General features: G+C 45.6%; 1 protein-coding gene across 1 annotated transcript in view; it reads left to right on the forward strand.

The window, feature by feature from the left end:
• foxp1b (forkhead box P1b) overlaps positions 1-12,500 on the forward strand; it is a 308,908-nt gene that overhangs the window by 65,079 nt on the left and 231,329 nt on the right. The window lies entirely within an intron of this gene.

A 12,500-nucleotide genomic window follows, 5' to 3' on the forward strand; every position in this document is an offset into this window, starting at 1 on the left:
ATTCCTCTCTCTAATGGGGTAGTGGTGCTATTACTTGTTTACTGTGTGTTCTTGTCCCCTCCAAAAGCATGGGCATGCGTTACATACTGTACATAGTTTTGGCTGTTTTTTCAAGTCTTAAATGTGTTGCTGACAAATAGTCAAGGTTGCCAGGCTTGTGTGCTTGCGTGCACGTCTGTATGTGTGTGTACACGTGTGTGTGTGTGTGTGTGTGTGTGTGTGTGTGTGTGTGTGTGCGCGCGTGCATGCGTGTGTGTGTGCGTGCGTGTACGTGTGTACCTGTGTGTTCCTGAGTGTGTGTACTGGTGGACCTTGGCGTTTTAAGCCATTTACACCCTGCATGTTGTGTAAGCACAGTATAAACAAACACTGGCTATCAGCAGCACCAAACTATTTCAAAACTTTTTGTGTACTGTAAACAGACATTTTTGACCTTGAGCCATAGACCCAGGTCCTTCACGTGGGCAGAGGTGCTCTCTGACTGAGTTCTACCCAGAGGAGGTAAAGCCTGATAACTTCAAGTGTGACACGTTCTGCCATGTATAGTAGCCTAATGTATGTACCAACCAAGTGTGCATATAAAAAGCTGATTTTGAGTAAATCTATCTGTACAGTGTAACAATTAGAATAATGTCTCCCTCTCAAATTCCAGTTCAAAGTCTTTGCCATGCTCAGGAGCCTAGTAGTGCATTTAAGTGTGCATATAAAAATGCTGACTTCACTTAGCTCAATTACCTGGCTTAAAGAGTCGTACAAATTAGAATCACGGTTCCTGTTTTGTGAATGGTCATGGTAAGGCCTTTTTCTTCTTCAAGGCCCTTATTACATGACATTACATTTGGCAGACGCTTTATAACCAAGGCGACTTTCAAACGAGGACATAATCATAGACAACATCACTAGCAGATACAAGTGCACAGGAAATATACAGAACAACAAGTGCAGATGCAAAAAAATGTTTTCCTTCTGCATATGTGTCTCCTGGTTGTCATCTACCAAACCAAAAGTACATTCTGTATACAACTAGACTGAGCTACAGGCAATTATTAGACAGTGGGGGTCTCACAATGAATTGCGGCCCAGGCGATGCCCCCTTCGATGCCCCCTCCGATGCCTCGCCCCTTTCATGGTGGCCACGCCCCTGGTGTAAAAAAAAAATAGCCGGCAAAAAACACTTTTTGTAATATTATTACAACAGTCTGGTAATAGTGTAGCAATAACACCTTTGGCGGCATGGTTTCACAATGGGGGCGGGGGCATCGTCATGATGCCGCCCCCTCTCGGATTGCGCCCCGGCCGATTGCCCGGTCAGCCCGCCCCTAGGACCGCCCCTTTAATTAGATGACTTGGAAGTAGCACTATTCATTGGTGCCCTATATGTTTGTGCAGACAAGTCATCATAAGAATGTGTTTAATGCAACACCACGTGCCACCTGACATGTTTAGGGGTGGGTTTGGTTTGGACACGATTTCTGCCTTTTCCTCGCTTTTTTCTCTGCTAATGACACCACTAAAGCTGTAAAAACATTTCCTTACTCAAGTAAGTGTAAGGGGTGGTTTTGGTTCCGGGCACAGCTTTCCATTTTTTCATCTAGCAACAACATTTTGCGTCAATCATAGGGGAAGACTATTTGGACCGCCCAAGGTTTGACACTTTTTAAAAATGCTTTCACCCGGCAACAAATAATACATTGGAGCAACAAGTGTAATGTACTATCATGAAAGACACGTCCATGACTGGGGCAGAGGCACTGGGGAGAACGGACATGTTGGCTAGACCAGTGGTTTTCAAAGTGGGGGCCGGGGACCCCTGGGGGGGCCACGAGGTGGTGCTAGTGGGGCCATGGAAAGTTGGCAGGGAATAATGAAATGAAAGTACACCAAAAATGAGCTAAACAATATTCCCATTAGTTAATTTTATATATCCTAGTGGGGCACTGATTCACAGGCCTAGACTATGGTTGTGAAAGGGGGTGTACAGGAAAAGTAGTGCGGCACGGCTGGCGTAAAGGGGGCCTTGGCTGGAATCAACCGTTGTATGGGGGCCCTTGGCATGGTTAAGTTTGGGAAACCCTGGGCTAGACTAACCTGAAGGTCAAATTATATGCAGTCTCACAAGCAGTACGGGTGGGCCGAAAAGCTGCAACATCTGGTTGTTGGTGGTTAGACTCATGTCAAACTGACTCACCGAAAACAAAATGAATCCTTCACTATGCACGGACATCTGCAGGAGTACGTGCGTAGTCCTTGAGCATTTATGGTGTCATATTAATCCAAGATTAGATCCATAATTTAAATGAATATTTAGATTACTGAGGCTATATACTAGATGCTGTCCATTCAGCTTATGTTGTGTCTGTCCAATAAAGATGGGCGTACGGCGTTCTTCCAGCCAAGTACACTTGATTTTTTGGAAGCAGTCCAGAGACCAAAAAAAAAAAAGAAAATGCTGGCTGCAACCTTGGACTGCACTTTGTTGTTGGAGCCTAGAGTCTCACAGCTGTGGGATTTAGACCCGGGATAACTCAGAAGGAACAGAGGATACATTCGAAGCTCGCTGAAAACTCGACTGTGTCGTCAAAGCTGACATAAGCTGCCAGGGCCATAGACAGTAAACAGAGGTGGGGGTCAGTTCAGACTCAGCCTGGACAGCCCCTAACTCCAGGGAAGAAAGGAATGAAGAAATTTGAAAAAGAAAAGAAAAAAGAAGAACAGTCCGCCAAGACATATACTCCCATTTCAGGCTTGTTCAAGCTTTTTAAAGTGTTTGCCATACCTCTGTACCGCAAGTAGACTTGTGGGTTGTAACCTTGGCCTATGCTCAGATACATAAGGGACGCTCTCAGTCTGAGGGCTTGCTTGATATTTCAATAAGCACACTTTTTATTTATGTACTTTCATGTCATGTCGGATTTGACTCTTCCCTCGGCGCACACAAATAGCTTCAGCAGAGCGCAGCGGTGCAATGAATCTAAATAAATAACCGCCTCAGTCTCGCCGGAGCTCTTCCTCTGGAATGATAATAGAATCCATATATTTTATAGTGGTCCGCAATTTGCAGAAGTTTACAAAATGGTGGGATAATCTGTCAGACCAGAAAATTGCTAAGGCACATGTAAGAGTACACCTGACCACCAGCGAAGATAAACATTCATGGGTAAGAGGTTAAGGCGTCAGACTTGTAGCCCAAAGGTTGTCGGTTCGACTCCCGACCCGCCAGGTTGGTGGGGGGAGTAATTAACCAGTGCTCTCCCCCATCCTCCTCTATGACTGAGGTACCCTGAGCATGGTACCGTCCCGCCGCACTGCTCGCTTAGGGCACCATTGGGGGCTACCCCCTTGCACGGGTGAGGCATAAAGTGCAATTTCGAAGTGTGCAGTGAACACTTGTGTACAGCGTCACAATGACAAAGGGAGTTGGAGTTTCCCAGGTGGGCTTGCACTTTCTTTCACTTAAACATTCAGTGTGTGGTCGTGGTACTCACTATCAAACAGAGGAAAAACAATCGGCTCCGCTCAGTTCACAGACTAGCTGTTCTTTCTCAGGCTTAAGAATCCATACCAGATAGCATCAAACTCTTCATTGGCCTGAGTAGAGCAAATGTAGCACGCCAAAGCTGAGGCAGATCACTGTGGAACGCAACACGAATTAGCTCAACTTTTCGACATGAAGTTGAGTAGTATACACACTCTCTCACACACACACACACACACACACACACACACACACACACACACACACACACACACACACACACACACACACACACACACACACACACACACACACACAGACACACACACACATCATGCAGACACAGACACACACGCGCACGCACTCATACACACACATGCGGCACACACGCAAACAGACACATGCGCACACACGCTCACATTCAGACACACGCACACACAGACACATGTACACACACACACACACACACACACACACACACACACACACACACACACACACACACACACACACACACACACACACACACACACACACACACACACACACACACACACACACACACACACACACACACACAAACCGCTATATACTACATAACTGGGTAGTTACTGTAGATCAATCATGAGACAATGGACATGAGGAAGATGCATCCTTGGCCTGGCACAACTTGCAGTGAATTGTTTGCCAAGCTCTGCTGGTGTGGTGTGGGATTGATAGTAAGTGGAAAAGATGAATGTAAATGGTGTCATTTGGATCATGTAAATGAGCTGTCTTCCACTCTTTCCCCCACCCCCATAAAGAAATAAAGTATTTACATAGACAGTTGTGCTTATGATACCTATGGAAATTGATCTCCGTTATTTTTCTTTCCGACTACAGCTTTTTTTTTTTTTTTACAGAATGCAAATCAGATATTTGCTCTTCATTATGCTGGTTCTAAATGCATGACTGTTGGATGTAACAAACAGAGGCTCTGATGATGAGGGGGAGAGAATGGGGAGGGAGAAAAAAACAGTTTCCGGAGCTTCTTGAGCAAACAGCATGCATTCTTTAGCACGCTAATCCATTCCCATTACCGATGGATGAGCAAGTAAAGTAAGCAATTATTTATAACTTGAATTTTTAATGAAAAGGGGTATTTGGATTGTAATTGGAAAATCACACAAAACTGAAGGATTAATTAAACCTGTGTGTGTGTGACTTTTCTGATCAAATTCACTTGTGCAGGAATTAAAATGGTTAAACTAACCACCACCCTCCTCGCCCTCCTGCCTACAACGTACACATGCATGAGCGTGACTTCCAGATTCACTCAAGCCACAATGTTGGCTGTATTGAGCATATGATGCGGTATGCGAGTCTGACTTACTGGCTAGAACTAACCCTCAGATGCAATCGCTAGCAACTTCTTTTGCTACCCAGTAGAGCAAGGGCTCAGTGTGACACCTGAAAGCACTTAAATTGGCCTCCATTTCCTTCCTCGCCTCGCTTCACTCCAAGGTGGCTTTTGTGAAACAACTTAACCGCCTAATTTTGTCAGTCAGGGGTGGGCTGGGGGTGGTTCTGGGGGGCTTCGGCAGCTGAAGGCAGCTGGTGCTTTGGCTGCTTCGTTAGCGGGCAGAGGAGAGTTTAGTAAGTCTTACTCAGGAGTAATTGTGTTAGCCTCTCATACACATCTCCAGTTCAGCCTGAGTGCATTCTGTTAGCTGTAGGTTTACCTGTGGAGTTCTTCAGTACTGTACTTTGCAGCACATGGTTCTCATGGTGAGCTATTCAGTAGGCTTTGAGCGAACGCTCTGCCGTTTGTCAGAACTTTGCATATGTGATTGTGCCTTTCTGTGTGTATGTTTTAGTTGCGTGTGCGCATTCGTGTTGTTAAAGCAAATATAGCCAAATCAAATAGAAACAACTCGTGAACTTCTGTTGTTTTGCAACTATATGAACTCTCCCCCATACTGACACACACACACACCTACACATACACATACACACACACCTACACACCTACACACACACACACACACACACACACACACACACACACACACACACACACACACACACACACACACACACACACACACACACACACACACACACACACACACACACACACACACACACACACACACACAATCAGAGTGCACACACACACACACACCATCAGAGGGCACACGTACAAGCTCGCACAAATGGTCATATGCACAGACAAGGGCACACAGATTTCCTCTGTTATTCACTATTGCTTAGCTCAGCAGCAACGAATGACCTGCTTCATTAGAGTTGTGCGTGTGTGCGCGCAAGTCTGTGTGTTTGTGTGTGTGTGTGTGTGCGTGTTTGGGTGTTCGTGCTTGTGTGTGTGTGTGTGTGTGTGCGTGCACACACGTGTGTGTCTATGTCCGTTTTTGTTGCTCATTGGAAAAATGTATTTCTCAGAGATGGAGCTCAGTGGGCCAACATGTGATCTCATTTTTGGTTCAGTCCACTTCCACAAATACAGCTTAGTTTTGAGGACAATTCCTGTCTCATTACATTGGAAGACCGCTGCTGCAGCAGAAATGAGACATAACTTAGTCTTCCTTAGCTGAAAGCCTCTTTTCACCATTATTTTACCTCAGTAACTTTTGCCTCTTTTCCACTGCCGGTTTTCAGGCAGGCCTACAACTCGACACAGTGCGACTCGGACGCCTTTTTTTGCATTCCGATTGAGCTGTGTTGTGCCTATTTGAAAAGCAAAAAGTGCCGACCGAGTCATGCTTTGTCAAGCTGTAGGCCTACCAGAAAACCGGCAGTGGAAAGGAGGCATTTGTGTGGTCTTGTTGTCATAGGCTAGTTAAATTGTGTTTTATCATGAAAAATTGGGCCTTATTCCCAGACGACGAGGCTGTGTTTAGAAACAATAGAGACGGTATTGGGATGTTTGAACACTGGGTTAAAATACTGATCATCATTGGTGGCCCCTGTTCAGGTTTCGCCTTCGAAACCACAGCAGAAATCCGGCCCATTCAGAAACTCAAGACGCTGGAGACTTGAGCCTGAATATCACTTTTAATCTCATTCAAAGAGGAACTAAGGAGATCTGTTTTTAGAGGCTGTGTGTGTGTGTGCATGCATGCGTGCGTGCGTGTTTGTATGCATCTTGCATACAGGTGAGTGTCTGTGTGTTGCATCTGTATACAGGTGAGTGTGTGTGTGTGTGTGCATCTGCGTGTGTGCGTTTACACCTGTGTGTGCGCGTGTGACAAGCCTAGTTACTTGTGTACCATGTCATGTTTACTCCATGACAACACAAACAGAACATCTGACAGTGGCATGTCACATGTGCATAGGGTCATTCCTGCCTTGCACGGACCTTACACACACACACACACACACACACACACACACACACACACACACACACACACACACACACACACACACACACACACACACACACACACACACACACACACACACACACACACACACACACACACACACACACACACACACTTGCTTTGTCATCCCTTGCTGTACTGTATCTGTGTGGGCCGTAAAGCTGGCATGCATGATCATGGTGGTAACTGTAGCTGCCAGGATGGGGACTGAGCTTCTGTACTCTGCCCACATCACCTGCGGCTGTAGGGCCTAGCCACAGTCAGGATGGCAGCCTGCTTTCCTTACAGGCCACACCAGACCAGACCAGACCATCACACAGCAGACATATGCAACAGACTCATACCCAGTCTAAACAATACCAGACCAGGCCTGCGACGGTCCATATTCTCTGTACCCTGTGGTCAGCTTAAGACTTGTGGTATTGCATTCATTGTATTTGTTGTCATTGTTAAGTTTGTGGTAAAAGATTTTTTTTTTTGTAAGCAGACGAGTTCAAGATACATGCATCCATGTGGACGGGTCGATAGACTGGAGCAGGGGTGGGCAACCTATGTCTCGAGGGCCGTTTGCGGCCCTTGAGGCCGTTTTATCCGGCCCCCGTTATTGTTATGCAGCTTCACATGAAATATGACATATTTTGTAATGGATTCTTATATTTGCAATACAATTTAAGTTATATCCAGGGGACCTAGAGAAGGTATGTTTATAAGTTAGTAGATTATTTTGTATTATTATTATTGCTTACATTCAGAGGTGGAAGAAGTACTGAAGTTGTGTACTTAAGTAAAAGTAGAAGTACCCTGCGAAAAAATTACTCAAGTGAAAGTAAAAGTTGTTTACCAAAAACGTACTTAAGTAAAAGTCCTAAGTACTAACTTTTAAATGTACTTTTCAGTACAAAAGTACAAGTAGGCCTACACGCGCACTGGCTGTCTTTCTCCATGTCTACCTACTTGATACAATAGGAAAAATTGTCTGCAACGGTTTTCGGTTCCATTTGAACATGACTATGGAGTCCTGTTAATGTTTTTAAAAGTATATTTTCTATCTGGGTGTCAATTTGGAAGAGGGGCTTGGTCCCACCTCCCTGCCCGCAGCTGAGGCTACTGAAATATCCACGAAACACAACAGGAAAACCTAGGATAAATGTAACTAGTAACAAAGTCTTCTCCTAGAAATGTAAGGAGTAGAAAGTACAAGTAATTGTCAAAAAATGTACTTGAGTAAAAGTAAAAGTCTGCATTTTTATTTTTACTCAAGTAAGTACAAATTCCAGAAAAAACTACTTAAGTACAGTAACGAAGTAAAAATACTTAGTTACGTTCCACCTCTGCTTAAATTATAAGGGGACCTCCTGACCAGTTATGCTGAGGGCCTCCAAAACCTTAGCAGCGTCCCTGGGGACAGTACAGTACAGTACAGGGCAGAACAATGAGCCCAGCAGCACACACAGAAATGACAGAGAAACTATATCTCTTCCCTCTGTGCAATGGGAAACGATCAAAGCCACCACTTGTTCTGCTGTCCGCCGCTACGCCGCTATGCCGCTATGCAAAACCGCCACTCTGGTTTACTGCCGTTTGTTACTGTGTTTAGCGCACAGCGGAGCAGCATAGCTGGAGAGGCTGTAGGAAGGTTTTAACTGTGTGGGACTGTGGGACGGAACGATGGCGGTGTGGTGTGGTGTGGGCCACAATTGGTTGTGCGATATCCATTGTAGTCTAATCTGTGGATCTCTGTTCGACCTGCTAAGCAAATTGGCAAGGGCCGCAGCCGTAACCGAAAGGCCAGAGGGGTGGACGGCAGTACACCACGGGGTGCACACAGAGGAAGAAGGAGAGGGAGAGGGAGAAAATTTGGCCTTTTGCAAGAGTGCTGGTTGTATAAAAGAGACCCCCCTATTGTTGGATGTGGTCTCTCATTGCGTTGTGTATTAGTGGGCTATCTCTGATGTGGTCGATCAAGTGTCTGGGGTTAGGGTTTTTCTATTGAAGTACTCCCGCAGGCGTGTGTGTGTTAGTGTGTGTGTTAGTGTGTGTGTGTGTGTGTGTGCATGTGTGTTATTGTGCGTGTAAGTGGGAGGCCTCATTGGCCTTTTGAGTTTCTCTTGCACACTGGGAGAGCAGTTAACCCCCTCTATCTTATTTGTCAGATCTTTTGCGTGCATGTGTGGGTGTTTGCGTACAAGCAGTTATAAAGCAAATGTAACCAAATAGAAACAACTCGTGAGCTTCTGTCGTTTTGCAACAATGCCACACACACACACACACACACACACACACACACACACACACACACACACACACACACACACACACACACACACACACACACACACACACACACTGTTGCCACCTGCCTGCAACTTTCCAGCGGCGTCCGTCCTCAGCCATCCTTGCTGTATGTTCTTCCTGCATGCACACTTATGGAAATTGCCTCCAAATATCTAGATCTAAAGTGACTTATTTCAATATTCAAATAATAATCAAAAACAACTTGATGCCTGCATGTCGCGCGGATTTGCATACAACCCTATTTTGATGCCGTGTTTAACCCTTGGACACTGGGGATGGCTTTGGAGAGTCCATCGGAAACTTGCCCAGTGACACGCAGTGTGAAACAGCCTATTGTTCTCCTGCGCTCCAGACGGAGACAGATTTCCCTATGCAGCACGGACAATAATAATTGTGACTGTTTTTGTTTTTAACCTGCTGAAACCTGCCCATTGAGGTGTGTGTGTGTGTGTGTGTGCGTGTGTGTGTGTGTGCGTGTGTGTGTCTCTGTCTCTGTCTCTGTCTCTGTCTCTGTCTCTGTGTTTGTCTGTCTGTGTGTGTGTGTGTCTCTCTCTCTCTCTGTCTGTCTTTTTGTGTCTCAGTCTGCCTCTGTGTGTCTCTGTGTCTCATGTGCATCTTTTTGTGAACACTGGATAAGTCACGGAGGCAAATCTTTACATTCTGTTGGCCATTTTCTCATGCGGCCCCAAATACCCCCCCCCCCCACACACACACGTACCCTCATCTCCCGCTTCCCCCATAGCCAGACACCTACACACACCTTCCCTCCCTCACCCTCGCTGCCTCTGTATGCCTCTGTGTGCATGTGTGTGTGTGCGCGCGTGTGTGTGTTTCTGTCTTTCTGTCTGTCTTGTGTGTTTGTATGTGTGGGAATGGATGAGTCAAAGTCAACTTTCCTCGCTGGCGGTGTGAGCCTGGCGCTTCCCAAACACGGTCCTTTCTCTCGCCTGCCTCACGCCGCCCGCAGCACAATAGCGGCCATTGTGGCGACGAAGAGGCCGTGTTTGTTTTGCCGCCCGTCTCTTTCTCTGTGTTGCGCACTGGACAGGTTGCGCCCAAATTAAACAACGTCATTCCTCCTCTACGGTATCTGGGGCAGAAACACACTCCTGACAGGGAGCTGATGCTGAGGATCGGACAAGAGCGGGGGGAAGGGGGGCAGGGTGGAAAGGGTGGAGATGAAAGGACGAGGGAGAAAGAAAAAAGAGGAGGTGGAGAAGAGGAGGAAGAAGAGCAGAGATGAGAAGAGGGGCGGGCGAACAAGAGGGATTGGGCCAGCAAGTGCGTCAGACTGTTTGACAGTGTTAAACATGGTGAAATATCGCCCCATACAAGCTGTGACATCTGTAGTTAGCGTCTTCTAAAAGAGAGGCGTAATTAAGTCGAGACAGTGATTTTTTTTCTTTCTTTCTAAATTCTATGTTCTAGGCAATAAGCAGCACCTAGCTGAATTATTCAAAGCAAAAGAACCGAAGAAGGGTGCATTTCTCTTTTTTCCCCCCAACTTCTTTCCTTTCTATTTCCATTTCTCCGCCCGTGTTTAAATTTAGCTGGTGCCATTGTCCGGCGCGTGTGATTAATAGGTTATCTGTCTCGACTTTTACAGCTCAGTGAAATATCTGTGTTCATTTGTCTCTAAAGCCGCGCAGTCGGATGGGGTCATATTTCCAATCATTTGTCGACGGTGGCAACGGTGGCGACGACGGTGTAGTGTGATGACGATGTTTTATTATGTATATTTGAAAAAAAAAAGATTCAAATTTGGTGACGGCCGTCTTCAGCAAACCTTTTTTTTTAATTCGGAGGGAAAAGTAATTCTTTTGACAGCCTTCTTTGCTATGTTTGAGTGAATAATTGTGAGTTTGAGTTACTTTCGTTTACTTCTTTCTTTTTTGTCAATGAAATTGTTTGATTTGCTCCTCCGCTCCCGATTCATATTTTGGCACGCAGGAGGTTTGGTGTCGTTTCCACTAAAGCTTTGGGAAGATGAGATGTTTTGGGGGGGGATTAAGAGGCTGCGATGTGAAATGCGAGCCATAATCTTTAGCGACCAATATCTGCTCAGCTGACAAATGAGAGTATAGGGCCTTTAGTTCATTCTCTCTGCCTCTCTCTCTCTGTCTCTCTGTCTCTGTCTCTCTCTCTCTCTCTCTCTCTCTCTCTCTCTCTCTCTCTCTCTCTCTCTCTCTCTCTCTCTCTCTCTCTCTCTCGACGCTCACCAACCCCACTTGTTTACATCACACTGCCTGGCCCAGGGCCAGCGACAGCTTTTGCTGGACACGGGACAGTCATCTCGAAAGGCCCCCTCACTCAATACATTCAGAGCAATCTTGAAATGAATGTCCATGTGGGCACTGTGTATTTATGTAAGCTCCTGGACAACTTAATTTCCCTTAATTCCCCCTCTGGGATCAATAAAGTTACTCTACTCTACTACTCTACTCTATCTAATAGGGACCCAATTTTGGGGTCCCTCTTACCTTGGGCCTAGGACAACTGACTCTGTTGTCCCCGCTTATGTTGGCTTCCCTGCTATCAAACCCCTCTTGTTTACTGTACATTGCACTGCCTGGCCTATTCCTGCCTCTGAATCACAGCGTTATACCTATCAGACTAAACAACCTGTTGTTTTTCCTATTTAGACACGCGTGGTGAGATTCTCACAGCACAGTTGCCATGGAAATGAGCTTCTCTTGTGTGTCTGGGGTGGGTTTCTGCTTGTCATTTGATAAGATTAGCACATCACAGCGTTGTTGTGGGGTGTTTACTTTTTACTTCAAGGCTTTTTGGATCAGGTTCGGTGAGACTTTCTTGGATAACAGACAGGGCTCTAAATTAACTCCAGCCAACGGGCCAAATGCTGGTGAAATTTCAGTTTGGCTGGTAGAAAAGACCAACTTACTTGCCACTTTGACCCATTAGTGAATGTGTGTTTGGCTAGTAACATTAACATCTTCTAGCCATTTTGGCTGGTGATGAAAAAAGTTAATTTAGAGTACTGATGACACATATACACACACACGCATCACATGCATGCAGAGCTTACTGGTGTTTTTGGTGGGTGGGTTGGGTTGGCCAGTGTTCCAACATTGGCTGATCATTCTTTGTATTGAATAATTGATTTGCATGGGTCTGAATAATGGAGTGAAGTTAATATCTGATCAAATTAATATTAACACTCTCTGAAATATTTATCATCAATGTTGAAAACTATTAACTTATAGGGTCATTAATATAATCATAAATAGCCATGGATGGTGGAGGAAGGAAGAAGAGGAAGAGGAGGAAGAGGAGGAGGGTGACAAAGAATTAAGGAGGAGGAAGATTAAACAGAAGTGGAGGAGGAG

This window comes from Engraulis encrasicolus, chromosome 14 (assembly GCF_034702125.1).
Source record: "Engraulis encrasicolus isolate BLACKSEA-1 chromosome 14, IST_EnEncr_1.0, whole genome shotgun sequence".
In the NCBI taxonomy this organism is placed as follows: Eukaryota; Metazoa; Chordata; class Actinopteri; order Clupeiformes; family Engraulidae; genus Engraulis; species Engraulis encrasicolus.